Genomic DNA, 16,444 nt, shown 5'->3' with positions numbered 1-16,444 from the left:
GAAAGATACCAAGCAGAGGAAGAGCTGGGTCAAATGTGATCTGTAATCCTAGTTCCTTGAGGTTTCTCCATACTGATTTCCACAGTGGTTGCACCAGTCTACACTCCCACCAGCAGTGAAGCAGGATACCTTTTTCCCCACTGCGCTGCCAGCACTTGCTATTGGTTGATTCCATGACAGCAGCCATTCTTTCTGGTGTAACATGGAATCTCAGCATCGTTTTCATTTGTGTCTCTTAAATGACCAGTGAGGTTGATCATTTATCATATGTTTATTTACTATTTCTACTTCTTTGTCTGAGAAATGACTGTTCATCATAGTTGCCCATTTTTTGGATTGGGTCTTTAAATTTTGGAAGTCTGATTTTTTTTTAAGTTATTTATGTATTCAAGATAGTGGACCTTTGTCTGAGGAACAGCTGGTGAAAAATTTTTCCTACAGTGTGGGTTGTCTCTTCCCACCTTTAGTGATTTCTCTTGCTGTGCAGAAGCTTTTTAATAAGAGATCCCATTTGTTGAATATTTGTGCTAGTTAATTCACATGAAACTGAAATTTTGTTCATGAAATATTTTCCTATGCCAATGTCCTCAAGAACTCTAATAACCTCTCTTGTAACCACTTTACTCTTTCTGTTTTAATATTTCGATATTTAGTTCATTTTGGTTTTGATTTAGTGCAAGGTAAGAGATATAGGCCTAGTTTTAATCTTTGGCAAGTTGAAACCCAATTTTCCTAGCATCATTTATTATGAGGCTATCTTTCCTCTAGTGAGGGTTTTTCCCTCATTTCTAGAAGATGAGGTACCTGAGTGTGTCTAGAGTTGTTTCTGAATCTGCTAATCTGTTCCACTGATCCTCTGGTACATTTCTTTGCCAGTAGTATGCTGTTTTTATCAGAGTAACTTTGTAGTATAGTTTCAAATTGGGGAGTGTGTCTCCCTACTTTGTCTTTGTTGCCTAGGATTGATTTTACTATTCTAGGCCTCTTCTTGATACTAATGAATTTTTGTATTGTTTTCTCAAGGTCTATGAAGTATGCTGCTGGAATTTCAATTGGGACTGCATTGAATCTATGCACCAGTTTTGGAAGTTTTATGAGGGAAATTCACAGCAGTGGCACACTAGGAAAACAGTGAGCTCAAATAAACAATCTGATGCTAAATCTTAAACTCCTAGAGAAAGAAGAGCAGTACCTTATTGAGGCTTTTTTGCATTTGTGTTCATTAGGGAGATTGGCTTGTAGTTCTCTAAACTCTTTTTCAATGTATCTCTGGATACATTAGTCACAGCAATTAGAGGAGAGAAGGAATAAAAGGAATAAAAATAGCAAAGTAAGAAGGTAAACTGTCACTATTTGCCAATGAAATAATATTATACATGGAAGACCCCCAAAAATTGCCAAAAGACTGCTGGATTTAATTGACAGAATCAATGGGGTAGCTGGATACAAAGTCAACACTCAAAAATCAATGTTTGTTGTACACAAATAACAGAATCACTGACAGAGAAATAGGGAAACAGTCCCTTTCACAATGGCATTAAAAACATGAAATATCTAGAAAAAAATCTAATGAAGGAATCAAAATACCTCTACACTGAAAACTACAGCACTCTTTAAAAAACATGTCCAAGAAAATATAAAAAAATTGAGAGATATCCCTTGCTCCTGGGTAGGAATGACCAATATAGTAAAAATGGCCATATATTCAAAACTCCTATACAGATTCAATACAATTCTGATGGAAATTCCAACAGTATATTTCACAGATCTAGAGAAAAATAATCAAAAACTTTATTTGGAACTAGAACAGACCTAGAATAGCAAAAATCATTCTAGGCAACAGAGACATGGCAGAGGGTATCACAATTATTCCCAACTTGAAATTATACTACAAAGCCAGTGATAAAAACAGTATGGTACTGACAAAGAAACAGACCTGAGAATAAGTGGAATAGATTGGAAGATACAGAAACAACTCCAGACATACTCAGCTACCTCATCGTTGACAATGGAACCCACCATCCTCAGTGTAGGAAAGACAGCCTCTTCAATGAATTCTGTTGGAAAGCTGTATTTCAACTTGCCAAAGATTAAAACTAGACCACTATCTTACACCATGCACTAAATTAAAATCAAAGTGTATTAAAGTTTTAAATATTAAAATAGAAATACTAAACCTGCTGAAGATAAGTAAGGTAGAATTCTTGAAGAAACTGGCATAGGAAAAGACGTTATGAACAAATTATCAGTAGCACAGGAACTACCACAGAGAATCAACAACTGGGATTTCATCTTATTGAAGAGCTTCTGTCCTGCAAGAGAAACCACCAAAAGGGCTACGAGACAACCTACAATGTGGGAAAAATATTTACCAGCTGTTCCTCAGACAAAGGTCCACTGTCTAGAATATATAAAGAACTAAAAAAATTAGAGCCCCCAGAATATAAATACCCAATTCAAAAATGGACATCTGAAATGAACAAAAATTTCTCAGACAAACAAGTAAAAGCAGCAAATAAATGTATGAAAAAATTTTCAAGGGCTGGGGATTTAGCTCAGTGGTTTTGCCCCCTTCCTCAGAGGCCCAAGTTCCTGAGTTCAATCCCCAGTAGCAAAAAAATAAATTTTTAACATCTCTGGTCATTAGAGAGATGCAGATGAATACAAGGCTGAGATTTCTCCTACTGAAGAAAGAATGGTTGCTATCAAGAAACTAACTAATAACAAATATTGGCAGGGTTGTGTAGAAAAAGGAACCCTTTTCCATTTTTGGTGGTAGTGCAGGCTAGTGCAACCAGAGTGGAAATCAATACAGAGATATCTCAAAAACCTAGGATTAGAAGTCCCATTTGACTCAGCTATCCCTCTGCTGAGTGTTTTTCCAAAGGAATTAAAAGAATCATACCACAGCAATATATGTTCACCCATGTGTATACAGGCACAGTTTGTAATAGGTAAAACTTGGGAACAGCCCAATAGCAAAGCAACTGGGGACTGGATAAAGAAGATATGTTTTTTCTATAAAATGGAGTACTACTCAGCCATAAATAATGAGAAACTAGAGACATTTATAGCCGAATTGATGCATATTGAGGCCATACATTTAAGCGAAATGAATATCACACACACATATGTAAATGTTAATTAGTTTATCTGGTGTGAAAAACTAAAAGTGTAAATAAGGTTCAAATGGTAAAATTGGGAATGTAAAATTATAAGAAAATGGCTAAAGGAGTAGGCCATGTGGGTAGGGTAGGGGAAAGGAAATAAGGGAAAAGAAAAACGCATGAGAAGAGCAAAAAAACAGAAACAAAGTCTTTGTAAACAGGGGAGAGTTGAGGGGGTGAAGGGAGGGCAGGAGCATGAGGGAAAATAAGAACCACGATACATAATATAAGCATAGGAGATTGTTGTTGTTTGACTTTGCTCTCATACAGTTACTTTGGTTCTGAAGCTCAGATAGGGAGGGTGAGGTGTGGAATCAACAGGCAGACTCTGGGGAGGTTTCTGGAACAATTTCATCTTTAATAGGCAGAGCAATTGCTTATGTCATCAAGGAGCAAGGGGAGGGACACTGTATGCTGGGCATAACATGATTGGTTGATTCCCTCATATTTCTACATAAGGTGATCTTTTGGGCGAGTGATGGAGGCTGCAAATAGGAGTAATGGGTTGTCCTTCAGGCAGCTCTAAGCCAGTCTCAATGCATGAGAGTGAGCATGCTCAAACTCCTGAGTATCCCCTAGCATGCTAGGAGATGTTTGTGTGGTGCACTTGGCTCAGCCATGCTTGAATTTCTGTCATATTTCCCCTTTTTTTTCTTTTGACTTCATTGCCTCTGCCAAAAGCACTAAATTAGCATGAGTTTGTTTGTACTGAAGGGAAGTCCTTTGGCTTATCTTGAGTCTGAAATAAAATAATATCAATCCACATATAGTAAGCCCATAATGGGAGGATAGAATGATAGCTTTAACCCAATTACTTAATTGAGACCATCTAGTAATTACCCCTCACCAAATGGTATCCCAGGTATTGTCAAAGGTGATGATATCTAGAGATTGAGTATGATTGATTTGTATAAGAGTTTATGTTAGTTGTGATAATTTTTGTCTATAGTTGGGGTCCCAGGTATGCTATATACAATTTGAAAGATTTTAATAATCATTACAATTTTACAGATGTATGGGGTGACACACACATCAGCAAAATTTGCATGGCCTCTGCTTAGAACTTTAGTTTCTAATATTTGTAGCTCTTCCCAAACCAGGTCCAATTAAGTTTGCAGGTTAAGAATGTCAGTTCATACATCTTGAAATAGGAATGCACTTTGTCCTAGAGCAAGGGATGTGTTATGCGCGAGTTGGTCAATGGCAGCAGCATTCATAATTTGGTTATGCATGGTAGCTGCAGCAATTAAAGCGGCTATTAGGGAGATGACTATGGAAGTGATGGCCGCTACACCTCGATCTTGCTGACATCGTGGGTGAAGCATTACGTCAAAGAGGGGGTGGGATTCTGACCATCCACCTGTAAGATTTATGGGTAACCAAATTGCTGGGGTGTGCAGCCAAAATAGAGGTACCAGGTTTTATTAGCCAACACGGCTGGACTGATGCATGAGGAGACATGGACAGTATCACTGAGCGTGAGAGAGGAACTGGTTATGATGAAAGAAAAATGGCAACAGAAGATAGGCTGTGAATGGCAAAACAGTACTGTTGGGGATGAAGGAAGCAGAGGTATTAGGAGGAGAGAAGGAAGCATTAGCATTGAAGAAAGCATTGGCACCTAAACCAAGGAACAGCAGACTGAAGTCTATGGGCTACTTAAAGTCCAATGAATCTAGAAGAGACAGCAGTGGGTCCCCATATACAATAAGGTCTATTGCCACAGTTGACATAGGTGTAATTAAGATAAGGCTGGAACTAGGTGTCGGAGAAGGTATTAATCATTCTGACGTGCCCCCATTCTATGGGACCACCATTTGGAGGGAATAGCGTGGGAGGATTGTTGTCAGGCAGTACATTGCCAACACATAAGGGAACAGCAGGAGGTGTGTGAAGACTGGTGAATGTCATACATGGTTAATAGTGATTTCTACCCTAAATGAGTGAGGATTTGAAGGAAAACACATGAAAATGGGGGCTGTGTGAGATTAGTGACATCACTGGTAAAACAGACTGAAGCAGGGTGCACCGTGGATTTCCAGAGAGTTAGGTGAGACTGTTGAAAAATTACCCTTAATCAAGGAAGGGTGAAAATTGGAATCATTGCCAAACATTCCCCAAATGGGGAAGAATAGAATTCCAGTCCACTGTAACAAAAATAGCGGGGTTAGGGACAAGGGCCCATACTTGTGTGACAAAAGGGGGATCATGTGTAGCTTGTCCTGAGTTAGTGGTGAAAGCAGCACAAAGGAGGACCACTAAAATGGGTCTGGGGATCGGCTTAGGTGTTCCATGGGGTACAAGACCCTGTGATTGAATACAGAGGGTTTTAAGCATTCCCCACATGACTGGATGTGCTGTAGAAAGTCTAGGGAGTAACGGGCTGCATAGCTGATGCTAGGGCCTGATTACTATGTTCAGTGGTTCCTATATCTTTAGTAGCTAAAATCCAATCATCAAGGGTCTTGTGTTTAATAGGGGTGAAGACCAATTTAAATGAATTGTGACACCCCTCAAAAATGAGCTCTTTAATTAAAGTTTGTTGTGCCTCTGCATGTTCAACCTTGGGTTGTACTGTCTGGATGACTCATTGGCAGAATTCAGGGAAGGATTCAGTAGGCTTTTGTATTAATCTACCAATGGAAGGGATGCCTTCTGTGATAGGCACGCAGAACCAGGCCACCAGAGTACAATTACGCACTTAATAATAATAAATGGCATTTTGCTGGGCTTGTCTGGTGACATCTGCATAGCACCAAGTCTCCCTGAGCATAGCCAGAGTAATGCGGACACCATTGACAATATTGTGGCATTATTGTTGATCACACTGATCTTTATACAAGGCCTTAAACATAAGAAAGTCCCCTGGGGACAAACAGGCACAGGCAAAATCTAACCAGTCTTTGGGGCAATTAACTTTGCATGAAAAATTTGCAATTATAGAGCAAAGTGGCTTTGGGGCCCATGGTCTTGGACTGCCTGATGGAAGTCTTTCCAAACTTTGGGGGAATGGGGAATATAGGGTGCCACTCCACCATGATGGGATAGGCCTGAAGAGATAGGGTCCTTTTTAAAGATTTTTTAAACACGTTTTGGAAGAAGGCATCATTTGAATGAGGATCATCATCACTGGAGGATAGGGGCTCCTTGCTATCTGATGAGGAAGAGGAGGGATCATGAGATTTGTAAGATGGTGGCATGCATGGTGGAGGGCACCATAATGGACCAGAAGGGGTGGCCTCCTTGTGTTGATGTACTTCCTGATGACACAGGGGTTTGGGTGGAATGGAAGAATCTTCATCTCCCACTGGAGTGGTGGAGGTTCCAAATAAGAAAGTGGAAGTGGGGAACTACAACCTCCATTTTGTCCCGGGAAGGAGGAGCTGCCATCTTTGCTTTGTCCCTGAAGAGAGTTTTCCCTTTATTTGTCATTAGAGGGGACATGCAAAACCCATGCTTCTGAGGCCTTGATCTCATGGGGGTCCAAACAATGAATTATTGCTGAGGTTATGGGAAAGAAGTCCAGTGGGAGGCAAACATCGCTGTGCTTTTCAGCTCTCCGCACATTATGCATGGCATGCTCCCAGACCTCTTGGTCATACGCATCAGCTGACTCCATCCATGGGGAGGTATGAAGGACCAATTCCCAAATTCTAAGAGCCTTTTGTAGGAGACTTTCATACCCGTGCTCTTAAGAGGGCTTTTAGTAATGTAGCCTGAGCTGGTTTATCATGACTTGGAAGAGTACCCATCATGTACTCCTGTGGGGATCACTCACCTGACTCTTCAGTATTTACCTGATATACTTGAGCTCCACTTGTTGTTGTTCGACTGTTTGTTTTCATACAGTTACTTTGGTTCTGAAGCTCAGATAGGGAGGGTGAGGTACGGAATCACCAGGCAGACTCTGGAGAGGTTTCTGGAACAATTCCATTTTTTTTCAGCTTTAATTGAGTTTATTGGTACATTTTAGGGATACAGTACAATTCTATTTTTAATAGACAGAGCATTTGCTTATTTAATCAAGGAGCAAGGGGAGGGACACTGAATGCTGGGCATAACATGATTGGTTGATGCCCTCATATTTCCATATAATGTGATCTTTTGGGAGTGTGATGGAGGTAGCAAATAGGAGAAATGGGACATCCTTCAGCTGGCTATAAACCAGTCTCAATGCATGAGAATGAGCATGATCAAACTCCTGAGTGTCCCCTAGCATGCTAGGAGATGTATGCATGGTGCTTTTGGCTCAACCATGCTTGAATTTCTCTCACAAGAGATCCCAATGATAAACTGTACTATATACCTAAAAAGTACCAATTAACCTAATGAAAAAAACAATTAGTGCAGACATTTCCATAATAACTTCAATGTAGATAGTCCTAGTTCTCTAAATAATAGACATAGACTAGACAAACAAGAAAATGACTGAATAAATGTCAGCAGGAAGTCATAGCCATTGAAGACACATAGATAAATGAAAACTCTGTGACTAAAGAATGAGCTAAGAGGAAAGCTAAAAACCACAGAGAAAAGTGTGAAACAGTGAGAAACACCAACACCAGCTCTCAGGGAGGAGTACCTATATTTGTAAGCACAAGCTAATTTCAGAGAGGTCCAGCATCCCCAGTGATAAATGATAGACTGGCAGTGCTATACACAAGAAAAAGCTCTGCTTATTAGATTTTGCAAATACATTTATGGGAGTTTACTCTTAAATTGACTCCTATATTGCAGGCTAGTTCTGGAGAAGAAATCAGCAGCATCCATCATATTAGGAAGTCATATAATTAGGAGGTATTTTGAAATAAATGGTTTATTTTAAAAAACTGAACTTCTTCAGGAATCTGACAGAAGTAACAGATCAATCACACTCCAGGGTTTCCAGAGTAGCCCCACAATAGTATCTAAGTGGGAAATGGCTATAGAAGAGAGTCCCAGAGGAGGACAGGCCATGAACAGACATCCTGAGAAGTTGAAGCAGCAATAAACTCAGGCTGGGGAGAACATGGTTGCCACATCCTCTATGCAGAGAAGTCAGACTGGTCACAAGCTTTCTGAAGTGCCTGAGTTTGAGACTGGTGGGAATAGCTCCTGTGTTGGAGCTCTTCCTGACTAAGCCCATTGTAGCCCTTAGTGTTCTGTTTTTCACATCTGCCTAAATTACTATGGTTGCACTTTGGCTTGTATATTTACCACATCATGGGGTGTGTGGACAGCAGGTCTATGGAGCAAATAGAGTGTCTCAATGGCTTGTGGCACATACAGGGGCAAAAACACCAAATGCTATTGTGTAGCTACTGCTGAGGCAGCTGACACACTGTTGACTGACCCAGCCCACAGGCAAAATTGTACAGGCCTTAGCATCCACAAAGCAAATTGTGGTAGTGGAATCAAAAAGCTCTAATAGTGGCTGAATATCTATTCTCCATATTTGATGTATTTCAATATCATAGGTGCTGAAGGAAACTAATCACCCAAAAACCTCAAAAAAAGAGGAAATTTTGAAGTCATTTTTCTTTATTTTGGAGGCTTTTTTGTTTTTCTTTCTTATTGTTATTTGTTTTATTCTCTTTATTTTTCTAGTTTGTTTTTGTTACATTTATATAATTATACTTAGTTTCTTTTATCATTTTATGGGACTTTTATCTTGTTTTTCATTCTCCGTCATTCTAATGTTCCTTTTCAAATTTTATTTTGTTCTTCATTTTAACCTTTCCCAGTTATTCCACATTCATTACAACTATTAGGCATTAATACTATTAAGCATATAACTATTAAATATTAAATTGCTTAATTAATATTAATTCATTTTTTAGTACTCTCGGTATTTACTTTATTCTATTGCTGCTAATTTTTTTCTATTATTAATGGTGCCTTAGTTTCTGCTTTTATTAGATGTTTTCTATATGTCTATATTTAGTTTTTTGTGTCTATGCTATTACACAGCACTTTTCCACTTTTAAGGGTGGTATAGTTGTAGCTTTTATTAGTTGTTATACTATATCAGTATCTAGTTTTTCTTCACCTCTACTAGTATTACTGATTGCTTTTCTATTGTTAATGGTAGCACAGTTGAAGCTTTTGTTTCCTTTTTGCATTTTGCTACTTAGTTTATCATTGTGCCTTCAAAAATATGTGGCTAATTTCCTTTTCTCTGAGTAGTGTCAGGGTTTCAACCCCCAGAAGAATACTGAAAAATAAGAACTTCAAATACTTTGAGTAGGTTGAAGAGTGGTGTAAACACCAAAACATATTGAAACTGAAGCACACATCACAAGGACAGTGAATTTAAATAAAGACATTTCTACAGTAGTGACAATTTTTTCCACCCTTAATGAACTTTAGCCTACAACACAAAAAATAGAAACTGAGGAATTAAAGCATAAAATGCCTCCAAATTCTCTCAGTGCCACAGAATCTTATTTCATGATCACTGAAGTAGAGGAATTTAGGGAAAAGAAATAAAAAACCAAATGGTAAGAATTTTTTCAAAGAAGAAATATATATGTAAATTTATAAGATATTTTCAAAATTAAGAAAATATTAAATATATAAAGCATTTAGTTAATAAAATATTCAGTGATCTTAAAGAAGAAACAATAAGCCCAAGTGCTGTGGCACCATTGGGCAGAGGCCCAGGACTAGCCCTGCTGCCCTCAGGACTGCTGTGAGGGCCAAGCTCCCAGACTTCTGAAGGGCACACCTGGATCTGTATCCACACCAGAGAGGAGCCTGGAGTCATAAAAGCCATTCTTGTGAGCTCCAGTAGATAGAGCAGAACTGAAAAACAGAAAGAGGGCCTCTCTGAGGTTCCTTGATGAAAATTGAAGCCCATTGGGAAGGTGAAGAAAGTCTCTAGAAATAAAGGTGCACCAGAAAACAGGGGTTGGTAAGTTGGTGGGATAAGCACACCCCATCAGAACCCAGCCTCCCTTCAGGGGTTAGGGCAGCTCAAACCTGGAGTAGAACCTTGCAGAGTTCAGTCCTACAGGAGATAAAGGAGCTCAGCTTCGGCCTTGTAGGCAGAAATCAGCCTGAATCTCAGTTGACTAAACCTGGCTTGCTTACACTAATCAGCTTAGATCAGCACAATGTTGTCCACATTGTCTTCTGTGACATCAGATACACAACCTGAATGAGGCCATTTTTTGCTTTTTTTTCCTCTCTCTCCCTTCTTGTTCTTCATTTCTCTACCTTCTTGTTCCTCTTCCTGTCATAGTTTGGATTTTTTTCTCCTCTCTTTCCTTCTCTCAATTGTCCTTACTTTTATACAAAACTGAATACAGTTTCTAACTTCCCTGTTGATGTTAGTTTGTTCTGTTCTTGTCTTTCTTCTTTTTCTGTCTTTTCCTCTTATCTTCACCAGTTTCCCAAAGTTTCCTAGATCCTAGATACTAATTCTAACATTTCCCTCTCCTTCTGTCTCTCTATCCCTCCTTCCACAACTCCTTATAAGTCCTCATTCTGAAGGGTAAATTTGCTATATTGAAGGGCTTCTTTACTACAAACATATTTTGGGCTTGTACTCAGTTTTAATGTAGTTCATACTGTTAAAATGATAGATTAATAGCTACCACAAAGTGTCATTTTCTAAGCTATGTTTGATGCTATTGCTGATGCTGTTTGTACTATGTGGGCTAAGATGTTGTGACTGATCTAATCAATTGTCCTTCCTGGTATACTGAAACTAAGATTGCCTAAGAGTCATTACAGACTCAAAACCTAAAGAAGAGGTATACCTAGAAGACACCTCTGAGAAGCAATCATCCTTAGAAGGTCCTAAATAATAACAATAAAGAACTCACAATAAGCAATATTGAAGTATCAACCCTGGAATTAGAAAAAAAACCAACAACAACAAAAATAGAAAATACCCAAAAAATGTGTTAACTCAGACTTGCAAATCAACAAGGTGAAAAAAATGACAAAGAACCATCCAGACAGCCTGAACTGATTACACAGGAAGTAACAAAACACATGAATGGGGTTCCACAAAAATTCAAAACAAATGATTTTATAGATAACTACAGAGATGGTAAGCAGAATGAAAGACATGATTAGAGATTCTAGAACAAAAAAAAATGTGTTAACTCAGACTTGCAAATCAACAAGGTGAAAAAAATGACAAAGAACCATCCAGACAGCCTGAACTGATTACACAGGAAGTAACAAAACACATGAATGGGGTTCCACAAAAATTCAAAACAAATGATTTTATAGATAACTACAGAGATGGTAAGCAGAATGAAAGACATGATTAGAGATTCTAGAACAAAAAAAAATAGCTAAACGTGTAGGGAAGGTGGGGTGAGTAGGGGAAGGGTAATAAGGGAAAAGAAAAAATGTGAGATAATGAAAAGATGGAAATGAAGTGTTTGTAGATGGGGAGGGGAGGAGGGGGTGAAGGGAGGGCAGAGGTAAGGGGAAAAAATGAGAATCAAGACTTGTCATGTAGAGGTACAAGATCCCAACAATGAATGTAACTGTACTGTATCCCTAAAATGTACCAATAAACTCAATTAAAGCTGAAAAATAACATGGTTAAGAAGACCATGGGTAAGCAGATTTAAAAAGAGTCTCTTTAAAAATTTTTAAGATATAAATAATTTGTGATATTTCAAGATTAACAACATTGTTAAGATAAGAATATTTATCCTTAAATTGTGTGACTCTCTGTCTTTATGGGCAATGTAACAATTTACCACAACTTCAAACATATTTCTCATCTGTAAGGCATCATTTTTCCCAAAATATCCATATATATATTTACTAGGGATGTTATAACCATGTTTGATAAATATAATTACATAAATCTGATTGTGAGAAACATACAAATCAGAAGATTTCTGTAAATTCTGCAAAACAGTGTAACTATTTTCAGTTTTACCTATGATTTACAATCCCTCACAGTACTTTTCAAGTCAATCATCTTCATGGCTAAATTCATTGTAAAGGATAACCAATGAAGAACTGAGTTCAAAGTTAAACTTTGACCTATTTTGATTAAAAATATATGTTGTTTGCAAACATGGTACAAATACCACAAGAAGGAAATGCTGATGTTTGAAGCAATAGGCCTTACAAATATACTTTTTTCAAAATATATCCATAAAGAATTAATATATAAAATGACCAGTAGTAGAAATACCATAGTTATATGGGAAATAAAAAACAGACACAGAGATCTCTTGTACTCTGAAACACATCAAGGTCTCCATGCAATGCAGCTCGACATCTTTATCAGAATAAAATACATTTATACTTCTTTGTAGTGCATAAAGTGCTCCCACCCATCAAGAAAAGTGCACAGTGAGCTGTAGTACCCATTCTATTTAGTTATAATTGTCAATTTGATTGATTTATGCCTCCCCTTGTTAAGTAAAATTTATTCTACTTTCATAAATTGCCACACATACTTGGTAAATACCATATTGAATATGGCAATTGTATTCTATAAAGATGAGTGTACCATTAGAACATATTAGACTGCAATCAACAGTAAAAAGTAAACTAGAAAGACATGAATCCAAGGAGCAGATCGGGTAGTGATACTAGTAGAAATATTTGGCAGGCTGTTCTTCTACTGCAAAGCTTTCTGCAGAGAGGAAAAGATGTAAAGAGGAGGCAGATAGCAAGGCAGGGGAGGGATGTTTAGAAATCAGATACCTGGAACAAAACATGATAGAAAAACTGGAGGAGCATTTGTGGAAACAAAGGGATAGTCCATCAAATTCTCACTATTAGGATTAAATATTTTATATTGATAGGATATAATCTTTGAGCCAGAGCTGTGGCAAAAGATAAGGTAGTAATTATTCAATGCTAAAGGTGAAATTCACCAAGAGTTTACAATAATTATAAATGTAGATGCACCCTAACACCAAAGCACTTACATTTATGAACTAAGTACTAAATGTTCTCAAGGAAGAAAGCCTAAAATACAATAATATGGGACTTCAGTAACTCATTTTCAACAAAATATTCATAATTAAGGCAAAATTAATTAAAAAATGGAATTGAACAACCCAATATACAAGCACACCTATCACAAATATACAGAGCATTCCTCCTATTGTATTCTCCAACACACATGGCACATTCTGCACAAATAGCACATTCTACAAGGTATGTTATATGTTTAGATACAAAATAATTCTTACCAAGTTTAAGATGATTAGTAAATGAAGACTCTTTTAAAATCACAGTATACAAAAGAAAAAGAAAAAAAAACTTCTTAATTATGTTTAAATGGATCAATATAAATCTCAAAACTAATGAATCATAGGACAAATGAAAAGAAATAAAAATCTTTACACAAATGACTATAGATAATACATTTCAAAAATTGAGGGATGCAACAAAATCAACTCTGAGAAGTTTGAAGCAAAAATCCCTACATTTCCAAACAAATATATCAAACAGTATAAATTTGTGCTTCAATAAACAATAAAAAGAGAGCAAAAGAAGTATAAATAAAATAGAAGTAACAAAATCTAGAGAAGAGAAATTCACAAGAGAAAGAGAACAATAAAATAGAACAAAAGATAAAAGTTGTCAGATTTTTAAAAATATCAGCAGAAATTCATAGGATGGAAAACCATACTCCATACAACAGAAACACGGAAAAAAGCAGGACTAGCTATTCTAATTGTAGATAAAGTGGATTCCATGCCAAGACTGATCAGAAGACACAAAGAAAATCACAATTTTCAAAAACAGTGAAGAAAATTAGAATAGAAGGTCTTCATCTCAATCTGATAAAAGCGATTTATGACAAACCAACAGTCAACATCATACTAAAAGGAGAAAATGTGAAGGGTCTCACTGTAAAATCAAGAACAAAACATTTATGCTCACTGTCACCACCCTATGCAATATATTTGTGATAACATTAGCCATAACAATTAGATAAGCGAAAAAATAAAAAGAATATGGATAGGGAAGGAAGGAGTTAAATTGTCATTATTTGCTGATGACATAATACTCTACAAAGAGACCCCAAATATTCCACCAAAAGGAGTTCCATCTGTAGCAGTAGCAGACAGCAGACCCCAGAGAGCCTTGAGTAGCCCCACCACCACCACCCTCGTTACCGTCATCACAACCATTAGCATCAAGGCCGAGACCCAGCATCCGCCTTCCACCCACCCCTACAGCCTCCACCATCCCGCCATTGGCCTGGGCAGCCTCACATCGGTGGTGCCTGCAGGCTCGGACAAAAAGATTATCACAATGAAGGTTTTGGGACCAGTAAAATGGTTCATTGTAAGAAACGGATATGGTTTCATCAACAGGAATGACACCAAGGAGATGTATTTGTACACCAGACGGCTATAAAGAAGAATAACCCCAGGAAGTACTTTTGCAGTGTAGGAGATGGAGAGACTGTGGAGCTTTGATGTTGTTGAAGGAGAAGAAGGGGAGGAGGAAGCAAATGTTACAGATCCTGGTGGAGTTCCAGTTCAAGGAAATAAATAGGCAGCAGACTGTAACAATTGTAGACGCTATCCATGTCATAGGTGTCCTCTACGCAATTACCAGCAGAATTACCAGAATAGTGAGAGTGGGGAAATGAATGAGGAATCAGAGAGCACTCCCGAAGAACAGACACAAAAATGCTGGCCCTACTGCAGGGGAAGGTATCCACCTTGCCACATGCGGAGACCCTACAGGTGTCGACCCAGGTATTCCAACCCTCCTGTGCAGGGAGAAGTGATGGAGGGTGCTGATAACCTGGGCGCAGGAGAACAAGGTAGACAGGTGAGATAGACTATGTATTAAGGTTAAAGGCCACAATTCCAAAGGGGTCCTCCTCGTCAAAGACAGCCTAGAGAGGACAGCAATAAAGACAAGGAAAATCAAGGAGATGGGACCAAAGGTCAGTAACCATCTCAAAATTGGAACCGGTGCAACTTCAGTTACCGACGCAGATGCCCAGAGAACACTAATCCACAGATGGCAAAGAGACTAAAGCAGCCTATCCACCAGCTGATAATTCGTCCAATCCTAAATCTGAGAAGGGTGAGGCTGAGCAAATGTCGACTTAACATCTCTACCACCATCAGGTTTAGTCATCTAGCAAGAAGAAATGAATATGAAATTCTAGCAATAAGAAATGAATACAAGACTGGGAACTGAAGACCTTAAGTGCTTGCTTTTTGCCCATTGACTAGATAACTAAAATTATGTGCTTTATCTATGCAGCACGGGGGTTTTATTATTTTTACCTAAAGACATCTCTTTTTGGTAATGACAATCGTATTTTTTTTAATCCTGGTTGTCCTCAATACACTTTTAAAGGTTTCTAAATTGTCTCATATCTCGTCAGGATGAGAGTTTTTTTTGTTTTTGTTTCTGTTTTTTTTGTGTGTGTGTGTTTTTTGGTACCAGGGATCGAACTTGGGTCCTTGCGCTTGCAAGGCAGGCGGCAGAACCGCTGAGCTAAATCCCCCGCCCAGGTTGATATTTTTAAGAACTTCATTTTTAATTTGTAATAAAAGTTTACAACTTGATTTCTTCAAAAAAGTCAACAAACTGCAAGCACCTGTTAATAAAGGTCTTAAATAATTGTCAAAAAATTCCATCAAAAGATTCTTAAAATTAATAATCAACTTCAATAGTGTACCAGGATACAAAGTAAACACTCCAAAATCAATAGCAGTTATTTACACAGATAACAAACAAAGAGAAATTAGGGATAAATTCCTTTCATAATTGCACCAACAAAAAAGAAATACTTAGCTGTAAATATTGGTAGGAAAGTGATTATGGTTAGTTTTTCATTCATGTATTTAATTGTTTTTTATTCATATCCATTTCTATCTACCTTGATAATTCTCAGATTGTTAAATAAGGATAATGAGAATAATATAACTCATCTCTGTATAAGGAAAACAGTTTTTTACTTTTTCTTCAAATAAGCAGTAGGGAAATAAAACCTGATCTGCAGGATCAATAACTCTGTTCTCCTGAAGGTTGTAAAAGTATTTATTCTTATTTAATTACATGAAATGTATTTACATTCCTGATCTTTTATCTTTATTTTTTTCTTTTGATCAAATGTGAACTTCTGTAACACCCTGATCCATGCATTCTGTGCAGGATATAAAGTAGAAATACCTTATAAACATGTTCTGAGGCTAGGCAAAGCTATATATTTATCTGAAACAAATTCAGTAACACATGCTTGTCTCCTTACACTTATTTTTGTATATTAAATTATTTTTAAATCCATCTTGTCTTGAATTGATGGGTTTTCTAAAGTTAGGTCTCTT

The 16,444-nt window shown here is 37.6% G+C and overlaps 1 pseudogene; it reads left to right on the top strand.

The window, feature by feature from the left end:
* The first annotated feature begins 4,724 nt into the window (after nucleotides 1–4,724).
* LOC104874339 lies at nucleotides 4,725–15,217 on the top strand (annotated as a pseudogene).
* The last annotated feature ends 1,227 nt before the right edge of the window (nucleotides 15,218–16,444 follow it).

Source organism: Fukomys damarensis, unplaced genomic scaffold (assembly GCF_012274545.1).
Source record: "Fukomys damarensis isolate Sample0158 unplaced genomic scaffold, DMR_v1.0_HiC HiC_scaffold_39, whole genome shotgun sequence".
NCBI classification, from domain to species: Eukaryota; Metazoa; Chordata; class Mammalia; order Rodentia; family Bathyergidae; genus Fukomys; species Fukomys damarensis.
Note: the sequence above shows the minus strand (reverse complement) of the source record. Positions and strands in the feature narration are given on the sequence as shown.